The sequence below is a fragment of the Lepidochelys kempii genome, chromosome 13 (assembly GCF_965140265.1).
Source record: "Lepidochelys kempii isolate rLepKem1 chromosome 13, rLepKem1.hap2, whole genome shotgun sequence".
In the NCBI taxonomy this organism is placed as follows: Eukaryota; Metazoa; Chordata; order Testudines; family Cheloniidae; genus Lepidochelys; species Lepidochelys kempii.
The window spans coordinates 35,425,978-35,446,248 of record NC_133268.1 but is presented as its reverse complement, the minus strand read 5'-3'; the positions used below and the strand labels follow the sequence as shown (position 1 = coordinate 35,446,248).

At 48.6% G+C, this 20,271-nt stretch overlaps 1 pseudogene; it reads right to left on the bottom strand.

The window, feature by feature from the left end:
- Positions 1-916: 916 nt before the first annotated feature.
- LOC140897247 (olfactory receptor 5BS1-like) lies at positions 917-5,214 on the bottom strand (annotated as a pseudogene).
- Positions 5,215-20,271: the final 15,057 nt, after the last annotated feature.

Genomic DNA, 20,271 nt, shown 5'->3' with positions numbered 1-20,271 from the left:
CTGGCTGCATGCAATTGGGAATGTTGAGTGACAAGTTTTGGACATGTTCTTCTGGGCATGTCCAAACGGTGATGCTCTGTGGCTGATCTGACCTGGATGGATTTTGACTGGGACCATGGGCAACGGGTATAAGAGGCCAGGGGAGGCTAAGCCTCCCCAAACAGCCAGCCCACCACTTTTGGAGTGTCCCGTCACTGAAAGGGAACCCTGGCTGTGGCCCCGCCCACGCTCCACCCCAAGGCCCTGTTCCTATTCATTCTCCTCCCCCACGAGGTACCACCCTCCTTCTGCCTCTTCCCATCCCTGCTCCACCCACATTAGAGCCTGGGGATGGGGGAGAAGAGGCAAGCAGGAGCAGTGAGTGGCTGGCGGGTGGGCAGGCGGGCGTTGCCGGGGGATGGGGCAAAGGGGTGTGCATGCGGTGGGCAGGAGGGGCTTCAGGGGAAGAGGTGGATGTGGGGACTGAGCTGAGCCTGGGGTGGAGCACGGGTGGGGGTGGGGCTTCAGGGGGAGGAGACCGAGAGGAGCTGGGCATTAGGGCGGGGCCACATTCCGGATGTGCCCAGCCTCCCCAAATGGACGAGTCACGCGCCACCTGTGACTGAGAGCATTACAGACCTCATGCTGACCTCAGGACTGCCCATCTGCCAAGCTTCAACTTCCCAGAGCCAGAGCTGTTCAGAAAAGGGCAGAGGAAAGTGGCCCCACGCCCTGTTCTTGGGAAGGGCAGAATTGGTTTTGCTCAAACTTGGAAAAAACAAATTGAATTTGAGGCGAAGGGCAAACAGGGACAATTCCAACCCCAGCAGTTAACATTATACCACTACAACAATTGTAACCACAGGCGTTGCTGTACTCCACACATGGCCTAGCTCTTCTCTGTGCGCATGGGAGCTACGCTCCCTGTGCCCCAACTTCACATAACTGAGGGAGAATCAGGGGTAGGAGGGTCTCCCTCCACCACACTTGCTGCCATCCCTTTCCCGCCCTGATCCACCTGCTCCACGCCGTCCCCTTCCTGGTGGGCTGCACAGCACTGTCAGAGGAGGAAGCAGCAGATGCAGCATATCCACCTCCTTACCCCTGCCAGAGATTTCCCTGCTTCAGAAGGAGTTCTCCAGCCAGCTCACACTCGCTTTGCTCTGTGTGAACTTTGCCTACGGGAGGATCGAGTCCCCCAAGCAGGGGTCCCACTGTATTAGGCGCTGTACAAACACAGATGGTCCCAGCCCCAGAGAGCTGGCAGTCTGCATAGCCCAGACAGATGCAGGGTGGGGGAAGGGGGAGAACACACTAGCAGCAAACCATGTCACAGCAGCAAGCAGCAGGTCAGAGACTTGATGTATTTTTTAAAGATGGCTTTAGCTAGGAGGCGATCAGCTAAGTGGAAAGAAAAGTGAAGGCAGAAGGGACATTCCAGGGAAAGGGGGACCATATGAGGAGAGATTAATAAGACTGGGACTTTTCAGCTTGGAAAAGAGATGACTAAGAGTGATATGATAGAGGTCTATAAAATCAGGTGTGGTGTGGAGAAATTAAATAAGGAAGAGTTATTTACTCCTTCTCATAACAAAAGACCTTGACATCACCCAATGAAATTAATAGGCAGCAGGTTTAAAACGAACACACAACAAACATTCAACCTGTGGAACTCTTTGCCAGAGGACGTTGTGAAGGCCAAGACTATAAAAGGGTTCCAAAAAGAATTAGATAAGTTCATGGCCATTCTTACATTCTTATGTTGGAGCCAACAGACCATCAGAGTGGGGAAAGTCCAGTCAAAACTGTGGAAAGTTCTCCAAATGGCCAGAGGTCCTGGCTTTTGAGGGCTTTGAGAACCCCACCCTACTTGTCCCTGAAGATGACTGAGATGCCCTCAGAACCTAACCCCAATTGGTTACGAACACATAGATTCAAAGTCTCACCAAACTATACACTAGCAGAAAATCTGAGCAGTCAACTATTGACACGTCTCTGCTTCTTTATTACACGTTCAACATCATGATGTTTGGGTTACCTGGGAGCCAGGTGGTTCTTTCCCCCCAGTAGTCTCCTCAGAGCTGCCTTCACCTCCTTTCAGAGTAACAGCCGTGTTAGTCTGTATTTGCAAAAAGAAAAGGAGTACTTGTGGCACCTTAGAGACTAACCAATTTACTTGAGCATGAGCTTTCGTGAGCTACAGCTCACTTCACCGGATGCATACTGTGGAAACTGCAGAAGACATTATATATACACAACATTATATATACACAGAGACCATGAAACAATACCTCCTCCCACCCCACTCTCCTGCTGGTAATAGCTTATCTAAAGCTAGATCACTTTAGATAAGCTATTACCAGCAGGAGAGTGGGGTGGGAGGAGGTATTGTTTCATGGTCTCTGTGTATATATAATGTCTTCTGCAGTTTCCACAGTATGCATCCGATGAAGTGAGCTGTAGCTCACGAAAGCTCATGCTCAAGTAAATTGGTTAGTCTCTAAGGTGCCACAAGTACTCCTTTTCTCTTCACCTCCTTGTTTTTCAGGCTGTAGATGAGGAGCTTTAACATGGGCATTAAGGTGCTGTACAGGATGGACACTGGATGGACCCAGAAACAAGGGTTTCTTCAGGTATGTTGGCAATAAGAAGAAAGCCAAGGAAAGTGTGGGCCCCTTACTGAATGAGGGAGGCAACCTAGTGACAGAGGATGTGAAAAAAGCTAATGTACTCAATGCTTTTTTTACCTCTGTCTTCACGAACAAGGTCAGCTCCCAGGCTACTGCACTGGGTAGCACAGCATGAGGAGGAGGTGGCCAGCCCTCTGTGAAGGAAGAAGTGGTTCGGGACTATTTAGAAAAACTGGACGTGCACAAGTCCATGGGGCCAGATGCGTTGCATCCGAGAGTGCTAAAATAATTGGCAGATGTGATTGCAGAGCCATTGGCCATTATCTTTGAAAACTCATGGCGATCGGGGGAAGTCCCGGAAGATTGGAAAAAGGCTCATGTAGTGCCCATCTTTAAAAAAGGGAAGAAGGACGATCCTGGGAACTACAGGCCGGTCAGCCTCACCTCAGTCCCTGGAAAAATCAAGGAGCATGTCCTCATGGAATCAATTCTGAAGCACTTAGACGAGAGGAAAGTGATCAGGAACAGTCAGCATGGATTCACCAAGGGCAAGTCATGCCTGACTAATCTAATTGCCTTCTATGATGAGATAACTGGTTCTGTGGATGAAGGGAAAGCAGTGGACGTGTTATTCCTCGACTTTAGCAAAGCTTTTCACAAGGTCTCCCACAGTATTCTTGTCAGCAAGTTAAAGAAGTATGGGCTGGATGGATGCACTACAAGGTGGGTAGAAAGTTGGCTAGATTGTCGGGCTCAACGGGTAGTGATCAATGGCTCCATGTCTAGTTGGCAGCTGGTATCTAGCGGAGTGCCCCAAGGGTCGGTCCTGGGGCCGGTTTTGTTCAATATCTTCATTAATGATCTGGAGGATGGTGTGGATTGCACCCTCAGCAAGTTTGTGGATGACACTAAACTGGGAGGAGTGGTAGATACGCTGGAGGGTAGGGATAGGATACAGAGGGACCTAGACAAATTGGAGGATTGGTCCAAAAGAAATCTGATGAGGTTCAACAAGGAGAAGTGCAGAGTCCTGCACTTAGGACGGAAGAATCCAATGCACCGCTACAGACTAGGGACCAAATGGCTAGGCAGCAGTTCTGCAGAGAAGGACCTAGAGGTGACAGTGGACGAGAAGCTGGATATGAGTCAACAGTGTGCCCTTGTTACCAAGAAGGCCAATGGCATTTTGGGGTGTATAAGTAGGGGCATTGCCAGCAGATCGAGGGACGTGATCGTTCCCCTCTATTCGACATTGGTGAGGCCTCATCTGGAGTTCTGTGTCCAGTTTTGGGCCCCACACTACAAGAAGGATGTGGAGAAATTGAAGAGAGTCCAGCAAAGGGCAACAAAAATGATTAGGAGACTGGAACACATGACTTATGAGGAGAGGCTGAGGGAACTGGGATTGTTTAGTCTACGGAAGAGAAGAATGAGGGGGGATTTGATAGCTGCTTTTAACTACCTGAAAGGTGGATCCAAAGAGGATGGATCTAGACTATTCTCAGTGATAGCAGATGACAGGACAAGGAGTAATGGTCTCAAGTTGCAGTGGGGGAGGTTTAGGTTGCATATTAGGAAAATCTTTTTCACTAGGAGGGTGGTTAAACACTGGAATGCATTACCTAGGGAGGTGGTGGAATCCCCTTCCTTAGAAGTTTTTAAGGTCAGGCTTGACAAAGCCCTGGCTGGGATGATTTATTTGGGATTGGTCCTGCTCTGGGCAGGGGGTTGGACTAGATGGCCTCCAGAGATCCCTTCCAACTCTGTTATTCTATGATTCTATGATTCTATGATCCAGCACCACAGAAGAGGCCAAATTGGGTCTGAAATACCTAAACAAGCCTGTCCCACAGCATAAACCCACCAAAATGAGGTGGGAGCTGCAGGTGGAGAAGGCTTTACTCCTGCCCTCTGCAGAGCATATCCTCAGGATGGCGGTGAGGATATGAATGTAGGAGCCCAGGGTAAGGGAGAATGAAACCAGACCTATTGTCAGAGCAGAGGTGAGAAACACCTTATCGCTAGTGAAAGTCTCAGAGCAGGACAGGGCCACCAGGGAGGGGAGCTCACAACTGAAATGGTTGATTGCGTTAGGCCCACAGAAATGTAAGGCCGACAGAGGGAGCATGTTGATGAGGGCATACAAAGATCCGATCAGCCATGTATCGGCCACCAGCTGACTGCAGACATGTTTGCTCATTGTCCTCATATAACTCAACGGGTTGCAGATGGTAGCGTCTCGGTCATAAGCCTTCGCTGAGAGAATGAAAACCTCAATGCACCCCAACAAGAGGAGGAAGAACATCTGGGCAAAGCAGCTGCTGACAGAAATGGTTTTCTGCTCTTATAGGAGGGTCTCCAGCATCTTAGGCACTGTTACTGAGGAGAAGCAGATATCTGAGAAGGATAAATGGAAGAGGAGGAAATACATGGGGGTGCCCAGGAGGGGATCAACCCGTCTCACCAACATGATGGCCACATTGCCCCCTAGGGTGGTTAGGTAAATAACTAGGAACACCAGGAAGAGCAAAGTCTGGAGCTGCGGGTCCCTGGAAAATCCCAGGAGAATAAACTTGGTCACCGTTGTCTGGTTTGCCACGGACATTTATTCAGCCAAAACTGTGACCTGTAAGAACAGAAAGAAATCATAGAATCATAGGACTGGAAGGGACCTCGAGGGGTCATTGGAGAACATAAATTTACACCATGTAGAGTTCAAGCATAAGAGTTTATTACGTACAGTGCTGACGGAGTGTCACCTCGTTTATTAGGCTCAGAGACACTGTCAATCAATTGATTACAATGGAATATATGGATTTTTCATGGGCGGGGAAAGTGACAGGCTAGGCATTCCCACACCCCCGGATAGGTTTAGCTGGAAGACATGATAGCACAGTAACCAATGGTCAAAAGGTTACATAATGTCTCCGCCCATGGTCTTAAGTTAACAAATTAACATTTAGCATTTACTTAGTACTTTAATAAATGTATTAGTGTAGAATATATGTTGGATTCAATCTGGGGTCCATAGGAATGAAGTAGCTCCTTTGATTGTTCAACAGATACATATCTAGGGGTAAAAGCAAAGAAACAGTGAAAGTATATGGCAATAAAGATTGTCTTTTAAGTTGCTTATTTGTGTTTTAAGGCAGGCATTGGTTCTTGGGAAAGGGAGGTGGGAGGAGGCCATATCGTATACTGACATGCTTGAACTTTTCATAAACTCAAGGTTGGATGTGTGGAAAGAATATCTCCCTACATAAGAAAATAACACAACAGAAACAGGGCTTCTTTGTTCTATTTGCAACTTTTAATAAGACACAATTATTGCCCCCAGCATTTGGCGTTTTGCTGACCAGGAATATCTTAGCAAAAGCAAGGTTATCTTTGGTTAATTTGCTTTCTCTCAGCTATTGCTAGGCCTCTGACCTCTTGACCAAACTCTGGACTTTGGGCCTGTACACAAATCCATATACCAGGTTATTACATCAGTGTGACGAAGTTCTTAATGTTTCCTCTGAATATTGTGGGAGTGCCTCAGTTTCCTCTATGCAGTTTTAAGTATCTAGGTGGTGGGATAAGGGTGTATGATTGTTGCAGAGCCCTAGAGGGCAGGTGTGTGTAGGGGTCTGGACACAGAGAATGGCCAACACCCTGTTTCTTGGCACCTGATGGCCTGGCCCTTCCCCCCTGCAAGGTGAGAGCTAAAGGGTTGGAGAACAAAGGAATCAGGTGACCTCCTGGGCCGGGAAAAGGACAAAACCCAGAGGAGGAGGGGCTGGAGAGAGTTTCAGTTTGGGGCTGGCTGGGGACGAGGAGTGAAGTGCAGACGTGGTTGTCTGGCTCACTGCCCCCCCAAAATGGACCCAACAGGGTCCTGTTCTCTGTACCTACAAGCTCTGTTTTAGACCATGTTCCTGTCGTCTAATAAACCTTCTGTTTTACTGGCTGGCTGAGAGTCACGTCTGACTGTGAAGTTGGGGTGCAGAACCCTCTGGCTTCCCCAGGAGCCCGCCTGGGCGGAATCGCTGTGGGAAGCGCACGGAGGGGCGGAGGATGCTGAATGCTCCGAGGTCAGACCCAGGAAGGTGGAAGCTGTGTGAGCTGTGTGTCCTGAAGACAGTCTGATCATGGAAAGGAGACTTCCCCAGAGTCCTGCCTGGCTTCGTAGGGAGCAGCTCCAGAGCATCACCCGGGGACTCTGTGATAATCAGCAATGGATTTTAACCCTTCAGTCATCTAGTCCATTCCCCTGCACTCATGGCAGGACTAAGTATTATCTAGACCATCCCTGACAGGTGTTTGTCTAACTTGCTCTTAAAAATCTTCAATGATAGAGATTCCACAACCTCCCTCGGCAATTTATTCCAGTGCTTAACCACCCTGACAGGAAGTTTTTCCTAATGTCCAACCTGAACCTCCCTTGCTGCAATTTAAGCCCATTGTTTCTTGTCCTGTCCTCAGAGGTTAAGAAGAACAATTCTTCTCCCTCCTCCTTGTACGAACCTTGTATGTACTTGAAAACTGTTATCATGTCCCCACTCAGTCTTCTCTTTTCCAGACTAAACAAACCCCTGATTTTTTCAATCATCCCTCATAGGTCATGTTTTCTAGACCTTTAATCATATTTGTTGCTCTTCTATGCACTTTCTCCAATTTGTCCACATCTTTCCTGAAATGTGGCACCCAGAACTGGACACAATACTCCAGCTGAGGCCTAATCAGCGAGGAGTAGAGTGGGAGAATTACTTCTCGTGTCTTGCTTACAAGACTCCTGCTAATACATCCCAGAATGATGTTTGCTTTTTTTGCAACAGTGTTACACTGTTGACTCATATTTAGCTTGTGGGAAGCACTCTTTAATACCAACGCTCTCTTCTCCACTCTTGTACCTCCTCAAGCCTGCATCATTTCCCCATGGCAACATTGCCAAAGGGATTTAGCCACCTAAAGATGCAGATAGGTACCTAGGGCCACATTTTGAAAGCTCCTAGTGGGAGTTCAGTGGGAATTAGGCAATGAGACACTTTTGAAAATCCCATTAAGTGGCTGGACACCTCTAAAAATGTGGCCCCCGGCTCCCATTGAAATCAGTGACTCCTATCCTGCAGGGCGGGGCCCAGCTCTGGGCATTGCTATCTGTTGCTCAGGGTCACAGCACAGCTTGCTAGATGTTTGGCCTGCCTACTGCTCCACCGTGAAGATGGAGGGGCAGCTGGGCCAAACCTGAGCAGTTCTGTGAAAAAATGATAAAAGGCAGAAAGAATTTCATGCAGCTCTACCTATCTGTGTCTTTAGACACACCTCTGTCTATATACTTTTGAAAATCTGGTGCCTGGTGTACTGAGGTCCCTAAATGGGGCATGGATGAGAATGGAACCCATGACCTCTGGCTATAAAAGCATGGGCTGCTAAATCTTTAGCTCTAGAAGCAGGTGTATGGGACATAGGCTAGTGGACAACCTCTGTCGAGTCATAGAATCATAGAAGATTAGGGTTGGAAGGGACCTCAGGAGCTCATCTAGTCCGACCCCCTGCTCAAAGCAGGACCAACCCTAAATAAATCATTACAGCCAGGACTTTGTTGAGCCGGGCCTTAAAAACCTCTAAGGATGGATATTTCACAACCTCCCTAGGTAACCCATTCCAGTGCTTCATCAACCTCCTAGTAAAATAGTTTTTCCTGCTATCCAACCTAGACCTCCCCCACTTCAACTCAAGACCATTGCTTCTTGTTCTGTCATCTGCCACCACTGAAAACATCTGAGCTCCATCCTCTTTGGAACCCCCCTTCAGGTACTTGAAGGCTGCTATCAAATCCCCCCCACCCACTGTCATAAATATAAAGGGACGGGTAACCACGTTTCTGTATAAAGTGCTATAAAACCCCTCCTGGCCAGAGGCAAAACCCTTTCACCTGCAAAGGGTTAAGAAGCTAGGATAACCTCGCTGGCTCCTGACCCTGACCAATGAGGGGACAAGATACTTTCAAATCTGGAGGGGGGGGGAAAGGGTTTGTCTGTCTGTGTGATGCTTTTGCCGGGAACAGATCAGGAATGCAGCCTTACAACTCCTGTTAAGTTAGTAAGTAATCTAGCTAGAACATGCATTAGATTTTCTTTTGTTTAATGGCTGGTAAAATAAGCTGTGTCTTTTTGTAACTTAAGGTTTTTGCCTGGAAGGATTCTCTGTGTTTTGAATCTGATTCCCTGTAAGGTATTTACCATCCTGATTTTACAGAGGTGATTCTTTTACCTTTTCTTTAAATAAAATTCTTCTTTTAAGAACCTGATTGTTCTTCATTGTTCTTAAGATCCAAGGGTTTGCGTCTGTGTTCACCTGTACCAATTGGTGAGGATTTGTATCAAGCCTTCCCCAGGAAAGGGGGTGTAGGGCTTGTGGGGGATATTTTGGGGGAAGACGTCTCCAAGTGGTCTCTTTCCCTGTTCTTTGTTTAAAACACTTGGTGGTAGCAGCATAGTGTTCAAGGACAAGGCAAAATTTGTACCTTGGGGAAGTTTTCAACCTAAGCTGGTAAGAATAAGCTTAGGGGGTATTTCATGCAGGTCCCCACATCTGTACCCTAGACTTCAGAGTGGGGAAGGAACTTTGACACCCACACTCTTCTCTTCTGCAGACTAAACAAGCCCAGTTCCCTCAGCCTCTTCTCGTAAGTCATGTGCCCCAGCCCCGTAATCATTTTCGTTGCCCTCTGCTAGACTCTCTCCAATTTGTCCACATCTTTTCTGTAGTGGGGGGGATACAAACCTGTATGCAATACTCCAGATGTGGCCTCACCAATGCCAAATAGAGAGGAATAATCACGTCCCTCAATCTGCTGGCAATGCTCCTACTAATGCAGCCGAATATGCGGTTAGCCTTCTTGGCAACAAGGGCACACTGTTGACTCATATCCAGCTTCTTGTCCACTGTAATCCCCAGGTCCTTTTCTGCAGAACTGTCGCTTAACCAGTCAGTACCCAGCCTGTAGCAGTGCATGGGATTCTTCTGTCCTAAGTATCTACCTCTCCCCACAACTTAGTGTCATCCGTGAACTTGGTAAGTTCTTCCACTGATGCACCATTGATGCAAAGGCAGCCAGGAGCTGCTGCTGTGTGGCCAAGGCAAAAGAGCAGGAGCCCTGGAGCTGTTACTTGTGGAATGTACAGCTGCAAGATTTCTTCACTAGCGACAAAGGACAGGAATATGATGCACCTAAAATCTAAAAAGGCCCGCACATTTCCCAGAGTCACTACCCTTGATAACAGAACATCAATGATTGCATTGGCTATTTGGATCACAGCAGCCCCCACAGTAGACTTGCCCACAACAGCTGCGATGACGGTGAGCTGAGTGGGCTCCCGCTTGCAGTGCTATGGCGTCTGCATGGCTAACCCAGGAAAAAAGCTGCGAAACGATTGTCTGCCATTGCTTTCATGGAGGGAGGGAGGGGCAACTGACGACATGTACCCCAAACCACCCGCAACAATGTTTTTGCCCCATCAGGCATTGGGAGCTCAACCCAGAATTCCAATGGGCAGCGGAGACTGCGGGAACTGTGGGATAGCTACTCACAGTGCACCACTCTGAAAGTCGACGCTAGCCACGGTACTGTGGATGCACTCCACTGACTTACTGTGCTTAGTGGGGACACACGCAATCGACTGTATAAAACCGCTTCCAAAAAATCGACTTCTATAAAATCGACCTAGTTTCGTAGTGTAGACATACCCTGAGAGTGACAGGGCCAGCTTCCTTAGGGGTATGAAAGGACCCAATCTTTTCCTGAATGCTGCTTAATTCTTGGCTTCAATTTTATCATGTGGCAGTGAGTTCCACAGGCTAACTGCATTTGTGAACATCATGTGAAAAAGAATCTCCTTTTGTGAGTGTCATTTTTTCTGCCATTTGCTCCCATTGAACAACTCTCTTCCTCGTGTTGAGACAGGGAGAACAGAAGTGTCTGAACTTTCTTCTCTGTGCCATTTAGTGTATTTTGTATATTTTAATCAAGTGCCTATTTATTCATCTCATCTCTAAGGAGAAGTGAGCTCTGTATTCCACATCAGAACATACCACATTGTTCCTTCCTGCGTGCATTATTTTGTGTCTTTCAATACTGAATTTCATCTGCCTTTTTGATGTCTCTTTATCTAGCTTGGTCAGGTCTCTCTGAAATTCCTAACAGCCTTCTCCGTCTTGACAATACAAAACAATTTTGTTTCATCTGCAAATTTTCCCAGCTCACTTGTTTAACCCCATTTCCAATCACCCATCTGTTTCGCTATCCCTATATGTAAGCGGGGGAAGCTATTGTGGGGAACTTTCCTGGAGTATACACTACCCCAGTGAATTGGGCTGCAAAAGGATCTGAGTCCTCGCTCCCACTTCCTTTACCCAGAGCCCTGCTTGACCTAGAGGCCTCCCCTTCCACTCTCCTGTGTGGCAGAGTCCTAGTAACCCCAACAAGGCTGGGCCCAGGATTCCTGTGGGGCTCGACCCCCAATCTTGTTTTGGTCACTTAGGACAGGGGCTAGGGTGTCCCCATTCCGGGGTGCTCTCTCTGCACTGGATGCTTCCCTGACCCACTGATCATTACATACAGTTCAAAGAAAATACAATTTATTAAACAGCAATCAATTTTAAAAAATAAGGAAAACATGGGAAAGGTTAAAGGAAAACACTTCACCCCGCTCTGTGGCACGGGGGCATCACAACCAGCGTCTCTAGAACGTCAGGGCAGTTCAGTCTGTTCCTCACAAGTCCCAGGCCTCATGCCCAGGCCCTGGCTGTGCTGCAGGGATGCTGCGGGTCAGACCCTTGCTCTGGCCGTGGCCCCACGCTCTCAGGCTCTCGGTGGCAGGACCTTGCTTCCCAGCATCACCCCCGCCCCACTGGGGTTATGATCCCCTCCAAGTCTGACCTGCAACGCCTCTTGGCTGGGGATGTCTCCCTGCACTGAGCCCGCTGCCCAGGATCCCCCTCGCTCTCCCCAGCTGCTCACCGCACCCGGCTCCGGACTGCTCCAGCTCCACCCTGCTGCTCTGCCTCCAGCTTCCTGGGCTGCTTCTCTGGTCCTCTGGGGCTGCAGCTCTGCTCCCAACACAGCTCTGCTCTGAGGGCTGCTTTTGTGACTCTGCTTTGAGCCGGGGCTTGGGCTAGATGACTTCCTGAAGCCCCTTCCAACACTGATATTCTATGATTCTATGATTCTAAACTCTGCTCCCAGCTCTGACCTGCTTCCTGGGCTGCTTCTCTGGCGCATCTGGCTGGTCCAGCTCTGCTCCCCAGCCCAGCTCGGGTCCCTGCTCTCTCCTCAGCTCGGTCCCACTCTGTCTGATCCAGGCAATTCTGGGTCACATGGAGGATGGGATCCCCCCTTCCCCCCGGCCTCCTGACTCCCTGATTAGCCGGCCCACCCGATCAATCAGGTTGACCTGGACCATTAGGCCCCCCTCATTGCTCCTGGGGACTGTCAGTCTCAGGGTCCTGATTTCCTATCGACCCTTCCCCTTCCTTTTAGTACTGGGTGCTAGCCAGCCAAAACACCCCCACTGAGTTTTAGTAAGGGGCCAACAGTCACCTTACACATACACACCCATCTCTCTGTCTAGCTCGCTATCCGCAACACTGGTCCAGTGGCACCTGAAAAGTCTTTGTAGTGTGTGTGCTGAGCTGCACCCCTCTTACCCCTCTCCATGCCCCCTCACCGCCCCCTAGAGTTGGGGCTGGGAGCAGGGCCATGGATCTGGGAGGGGGGATTCAGTCACAGGTAAGGCAGGGGAGGCTGGGGCCACAGCGAGGAGTGGGTGCGGAGACCCAGGCATGGGGCTGGCATGCAGGGCCGGCAACAGAGCCCCCGGGAGCAGGGCTGGTGGCCGGGTGTGTCAAAGTTCCTTCCCCACTCTGAACTCTAGGGTACAGATGTGGGGACCTGCATGAAAAACCCCCTAAGCTTATTCTTACCAGCTTAGGTTAAACGCTGCCACCACCAAAGTGTTATACAAAGAACAGGGGAAGTGCCCACTTGGAAACGTCTGCCCCCCCCAAATATCCCTCCAAGCACTACACCCCCTTTCCTGGGGAAGGCTTGATAAAAATCCTCACCAATTTGCATAGGTGAACACAGACCCAAACCCTTGGATCTTAAGAACAAGGAAAAAGCAATCAGGATCTTAAAAGAGAATTTTAAATGAAGAAAAAGTAAAAGAATCACCTCTGTAAAATCAGGATGGTAAATACCTTACAGGGTAATCAGATTCAAAACATAGAGAATCCCTCTAGGCAAACCCTTAAGTTACGAAAAGACACAAAAACAGGAATATACATTCCATTCAGCACAACTTATTTTATCAGCCATTTAAACAAAAGAGAATCTAACGCATATCTAACTAGATTGCTTACTAACTCTTTACGGGAGCTCTGACCTGCATTCCTGCTCTGGTCCAGGCAAAAACCACACACACACACAGACAGAGAGAACCCTTTGTTTCCCCCCCACCAGCTCTGAAAGTATCTTGTCTCTTCATTGGTCATTTTGGTCAGGTGCCTGCAAGGTTATCTTAGCTTCTTAACCCTTTACAGGTGAAAGGGTTTTTCCTCTGGCCAGGAGGGATTTAAAGGTGTTTACCCTTCCCTTTATATTTATGACAAGGCAGTACCCCTGGGACTGGTTGTGGAGCTTCCAGGGCCCCGGCTGGGCTGGACCCCGAGCCGGCGGCCAGGACACCACATCGAGCCAGCAGCCAGGACCCTGGAGCCAGCTGCTGGGTGGGACCCCATTTATGGACCAGCAGCCAGGAACCTGGGGCCGGCAGCGGAGTCCCTGGGCAGCAACAAGGGTAGCAGCTGGGATCCCATGCAGCAGAGGCCAGTGGCTGGGACCCAGGGCGCAGGGCTGGTGCCAGGGATGCCGGGCGCAAAACCTGAGGGTGCTGCAGCACGCCCTGCATCCCTACTTCCCGCACCTATGCACTGGTCTGTGGCACATTGCTGGAATTTAATAAAATGCTTTATAGAATCATAGAAGACTAGGGTTGGAAGAGACCTCAGGTGGTCATCTAGTCCAATCCCCTACTCAAAGCAGGACCAACCCCAACTAAATCTTCCCAGCCAGGGCTTTGTCAAGCCGGGTCTTAAAAACCTCTAAGGATGGAGATTCCACCACCTCCCTGGGTAACCCATTCCAGTGCTTCACCACCCTCCTAGTGAAATAGTTTTTTCCTAATATCTAACCTAGACCTCCAACCTGCTACTCTGCTGGTTCAGAATGTAATGACCAATGCTGGATTATTTATTTATAAATTAATTTAGTAGTAGTGGTCATACATTTGATTTAACTTCATGTACCAAAGGATGGCTATCCAAAGTTTATAAACCTTTGAAAAACCTTAAAACACACACACACACACACAAAGAATTCACGTAAAAATGCCATTCCTCTACAGTTTGTTTTTAATACATATTTTTCTGTATTTCATGACAATTTGAAGAATTCATAAAACAGAGATTTTTATTTTAATTTGGTGTACTCCTGTTTTGAAATTCAGTGCTACGGATGGGGAATTGTGAGTCACTTATCCTGTATTTTTTTAAAATTAATTTTACTTTTTTTAGCTCACCCCTAAAAATCAACACTTCAAACTAAATCTGAAAATGATTGTTGGGGCAGAGTTTTTATGCTCCACTTAATATGTGGGCTGTAAATTTCTGCAATACTGATAGGGCCAGATTTTCAAAAAAGCTCAGGGCCAGATTTTTAAAGGTATTTAGTCAGCGAAAGATGTAGATACATGCCTAACTCCTATTGATTTCAATGGGTGTTAGGTGCTTTATTGCTCTTTGAAAATCTCGCTATGTGTCTAAGCCCTGGTCTACACTAGGACTTTAGGTTGAATTTAGCAGCGTTAAATTGATGTAAACCTGCACCCGTCCACACGATGAAGCCCTTTATTTCGACTTAAAGGGCTCTTAAAATCAATTTCCTTACTCCACCCCTGACAAGTGGATTAGCGCTTAAATCGGCCTTGCCGGGTCGAATTTGGGGTACTGTGGCCACAATTTGATGGTATTGGCCTCCGGGAGCTATCCCAGAGTGCTCCATTGTGACCGCTCTGGACAGCACTCTCAACTCAGATGCACTGGCAAGGTAGACAGGAAAAGAACTGCGAACTTTTGAATCTCCTTTTCTGTTTGGCCAGCGTGGCAAGCTGCAGGTGACCATGCAGAGCTCATCAGCAGAGGTGACCATGATGGAGTCCCAGAATTGCAAAAGAGCTCCAGCATGGACTGAACGGGAGGTACGGGATCTGATCGCTGTATGGGGAGAGGAATCTGTGCTATCAGAACTCCGTTCCAGTTTTCGAAATGCCAAAACCTTTGTCAAAATCTCCCAGGGCATAAAGGACAGAGGCCATAACAGGGACCTGAAGCAGTGCCGCGTGAAACTTAAGGAGCTGAGGCAAGCCTACCAGAAAACCAGAGGGGCGAACGGCCACTCCGGGTCAGAGCCCCAAACATGCCGCTTCTATGATGAGCTGCATGCCATTTTAGGGGGTTCAGCCACCACTACCCCAGCCGTGTTGTTTGACTCCTTCAATGGAGATGGAGGCAACATGGAAGCAGGTTTTGGGGATGAAGAAGATGATGATGATGAGGTAGTAGATAGCTCACAGCAAGCAAGCGGAGAAACTGGTTTTCCCGACAGCCAGGAACTGTTTCTCACCCTGGACCTGGAGCCAGTACCCCCTGAACCCACCCAAGGCTGCCTCCTGGACCCAGCAGGTGGAGAAGGGACCTCCGGTGAGTGTACCTTTTAAAATACTATACATGGTTTAAAAGCAAGCATGTGAAAAAATTAATTTGCCCTCGCATTTGTGGCTCTCCTGGATGTACTCCCAAAGCCTTTGCAAAAGGTTTCTGGGGAGGGCAGCCTTATTGCATCCTTCATGGTAGGACACTTTACCACTCCAGGCCAGTAACACGTACTTGGGAATCATTGTACAACAAAGCATTGCAGTGTATGTTTGCTGGCATTCAAACAACATCCGTTCTTTATCTCTCTGTGTTATCCTCAGGAGAGTGAGATATCATTCATGGTCACCTGGTTGAAATAGGGCACTTTTCTTCAGGGGACACTCAGAGGAGCCCGTTCCTGCTGGGCTGTTTGCCTGCTGCTGAACAGATATGTTCCCCGCTGTTAGCCACGGGGAGGGGGGAGAGTTGAGGGGGTAGCCACGCGGTGCGGGGAGGCAAAATGCGACCTTGTAACGAAAGCACATGTGCTATATATGTAATGTTAACAGCAAGGTTTACCCTGAAAGACCATAGCCACTGTTTTATAAAATGTGTCTTTTTAAATACTGCTGTCCCTTTAATTTTCTCCACCAGCTGCATGTGTTTCAAGGATCACAGGATCTTCTCCTTTGCAGAGGCTAGTGAAGATTAGAAAGAAAAAAAAACACACTCATGATGAAATGTTCTGTGAGCTCATGCTGTCCTCCCACACTGACAGAGCACAGACGAATGCGTGGAGGCAAATAATGTCAGAGTGCAGGAAAGCACAAAATGACCGGGAGGAGAGGTGGCGGGCTGGAGAGAGTAAGTGGTGGGCTGAAGAGAGTAAGTGGTGGGCTGAAGACAGGGCTGAAGCTCAAATGTGGCGGCAGCGTGATGAGAGGAGGCAGGATTCAATGCTGAGGCTGCTGCAGGACCAAACCAGTATGCTCCAGTGTATGGTTGAGCTGCAGCAAAGGCAGCTAGAGCACAGACTGCCGCTGCAGGACCAAACCAGTATGCTCCAGTGTATGGTTGAGCTGCAGCAAAGGCAGCTGGAGCACAGACTGCCGCTGCAGGACCAAACCAGTATGCTCCAGTGTATGGTTGAGCTGCAGCAAAGGCAGCTGGAGCACAGACTGCCACTACAGCCCCTGTGTAACCAACCGCCCTCCTCCCCAAGTTCCATAGCCTCCACACCCAGATGCCCAAGAATGCGGTGGGGGGGCCACCGGCCAACCAGCCACTCCGCCACAGAGGATTGCCCAAAAAAAAGAAGGCTGGCATTCAATAAATTTTAAAGTTGTAAACTTTTAAAGTGCTGTGCTTAAAGTGCTGTGTGGCATTTTCCTTCCCTCCTCCACCACCCCTCCTGGGCTACCTTGGTAGTCATCCCCCTATTAGTGTGATGAATGAGTAAAGAATGCATGAATGTGAAGCAACAATGACTTTATTGCCTCTGCAAGTGGTGATCGAAGGGAGGAGGGGAAGGTGGTTAGCTTACAGGGAAGTAGAGTGAACCAAGGGGCGGGGGGTTTCATCAAGGAGAAACAAACAGAACTTTCACACCGTAGCCTGGCCAGTCATGAAACTGGTTTTGAAAGCTTCTCTGATGCGTACCGTGCCCTCCTGTGCTCTTCTAACCGCCCTGGTGTCTGGCTGCACGTAACCAGCAGCCAGGCGATTTGCCTCAACCTCCCACCCCGCCATAAATGTCTCCCCCTTACTCTCACAGATATTGTGGAGCACACAGCAAGCAGTAATAACAGTGGGAATATTGGTTTCGCTGAGGTCTAACTGAGTCAGTAAACTGCGCCGGCGCGCCTTTAAACGTCCAAATGCACATTCTACCACCATTCTGCACTTGCTCAGCCTGTAGTTGAACAGCTCCTGACTACTGTCCAGGCTGCCTGTGTACGGCTTCATGAGCCATGGCATTAAGGGGTAGGCTGGGTCCCCAAGGATACATATAGGCATTTCAATGTCCCCAACAGTTATTTTCTGCTCTGGGAATAAAGTCCCTTCCTGCAGCTTTTGAAACAGACCAGAGTTCCTGAAGATGAGAGCGTCATGCACCTTTCCCGGCCATCCCACGTTGATGTTGGTGAAACGTCCCTTGTGATCCACCAGAGCTTGCAGCACTATTGAAAAGTACCCCTTGCGGTTTATGTACTCGGCGGCTTGGTGCTCCGGTGCCAAGATAGGGATATGGGTTCCATCTATAGCCCCACCACAGTTAGGGAATCCCATTGCAGCAAAGCCATCCACTATGACCTGCACGTTTCCCAGGGTCATTACCCTTGATATCAGCAGATCTTTGATTGTGTGGGCTACTTGCATCACAGCAGCCCCCACAGTAGATTTGCCCACTCCAAACTGATTCCCAACTGACCAGTAGCTGTCTGGCGTTGCAAGCTTCCACAGGGCTATCGCCACTTGCTTCTCAACTGTGAGGGCTGCTCTCATCTTGGTATTCATGCACTTCAGGGCAGGGGAAAGCAAGTCACAAAGTTCCATGAAAGTGCCTTTATGCATGCGAAAGTTTCGCAGCCACTGGGAATTGTCCCAGACCTGCAACACTATGCAGTCCCACCAGTCTGTGCTTGTTTCCCAAGGCCAGAATCGGTGCTCCACAGCATTAACCTGCCCCATTAGCACCATGATGCATGCACTGGCAGGGCCCATGCTTTCAGAGAAATCTGTGTCCATGTCCTGATCACTCACGCGACCGCGCTGACGTCGCCTACTCGCCCGGTATCGCTCTGCCAGGTTCTGGTGCTGCATATACTGCTGGATAATGCGTGTGGTGTTTAATGTGCTCCTAATTGCCAAAGTGAGCTGAGCGGCCTCCATGCTTGCCTTGGTATGGCGTCCGCTCAGAAAAAAGGCGCGGAACGATTGTCTGCCGTTGCTCTGACGGAGGGAGGGGTGACTGACGATACGGCTTACAGGGTTGGATTCAGGGAGCTAAAATCAACAAAGGGGGTGGCTTTACATCAAGGAGTATTTCAGGCAGGACTTCACGGAGGGTTCCAATAAGAAATGGTGCACCTAAGTTATTGTTCTTATTGGAACAAGGAGGTTAGTCTGGCCTCTGATTGATACATGGCTAGATTTACCTCGCTGCACCTTCCCTGTGAGTGACTGCAGTGTGACCTAGAGGAATGAGTCCCCTAGACGGGGGAGGGGGGGAAGCAAATGAGTACAAAACAAATCTGGTCTATTTCTTGTTTTAATCCACTCCATCTATCTTTTACATCTTTGGCTGGCAGCAGACGGTGCAGAAGGACTGCATGCCATCCACATCTCAGGGCTGCTCGGCAGAAGATGGTACAATACGACTGCTAGCCATCCTCATCTCTTGCCTGCCTGGCAGAAGATGGTAAAATATGACTGCTAGCAATCCATATCACCTGCCTGCTCACCATAAGATGGTTCAATAGGACTGACTGCAGGACTAAAGAGAATGACTTGATCAAGTCACTCCAAATTTAGTCCCTGCGCCCATGTCTGCCCAGGCGCTCCTGGCCGACGTGGCTGGGAGCACCTCGGACATGACGATGACAGCTACCAGTCCTATTGCACCATCTGCTGCCACAAGGCAATGGGTTGCTGCTACTGTGTAGCAATGCAGTACTGCGTCTGCCAACACCCAGGAGACATAAGGTGACGGTTACCTGAGCGGGCTCCATGCTTGCCATGGTATGGCATCTGCACAGGTAACTCAGGAAAAAAGGCGTGAAACGATTGTCTGCCCTTGCTTTCACGGAGGGAGGGAGGGAACGGGGGCCTGACGATATGTACCCAGAACCACCCGGAACAATGTTTTAGCCCCATCAGGTATTGGGATCTCAACCCAGAATTCCAATGGGCAGCGGAGACTGCGGGAACTGTGGGATAGCTACCCACAGTGCAACACTCCGGAAGTCGACTCTAGCCTCGGTACTGTGGGGAAGCACTCCGCCGAGTTAATTCACTTAATGCACTTAGAGCATTTTCTGTGGGGACACACACACTCGAATATATAAAACCGATTTCTAAAAAACCGACTTCTATAAATTTGACCTAATTTCTTAGTGTAGACATACCCTAAATAACTTTAACAATGTGGCTCTTAGCTCCCACTTAGGCATCTACATGAAGTGATCAGATTTTCAAAAGAGCTTAACCTCCAGCAGGTCCCTTCTCCTGCCACTTCTTAGCAACAGGAAATGCTGGAAACTGTTTTTCAGCCTTGGAGAATCTAGACAAATCACTTAGGGGATCTGGGCTCATTTGAGCACCTGACCAGCAGTGATCTTGAGATTGGAACAGACCAGGAATGTTTTCATGAAAGGTTTTTTCATCAGAAAATAGCAACGCATCAAAACCAGAATGTTTTGCTGGAAAGAGTTGGTTTCAATGAATTGCCCAACTCAAAATAATTTGGGGCGAAAATGAAAAATAAAAAAAGATTTTTAGTTTAGAAATTTAAGCAAATTATACTAAAATATAAAATTAAAACAATCAAAACTGAAATGACACATATTGAAATTATCGAAGCGAAACATTTTGATGGACCTGAACTGCTGTTCTGGGGGATTTTCAGTCTGTGAACATTTATGAGATTTTGACTTTTCATCCTGATTTGGAACAGGAAAAAATGTTGAAATCTCAAAAAATTTCACAGCATAGGAAAACTGTCATGAGCCCTCCTGGAAACAGGGGTGCTCAGAATCCACGAAAAAAATGCTTTGAGGTGGCTCAGGTTTGGCACTAACTTATCTAAATTCAAGTCTAAGTCCCCCCCTCTACCCACTGGAACTTTATCCTCAGCTGATGTGAATAGTCCTATTAACTATACCAGCTGGGGATCTGGTCCCACTGACTCCAGTGCAGCTGTGGCTGA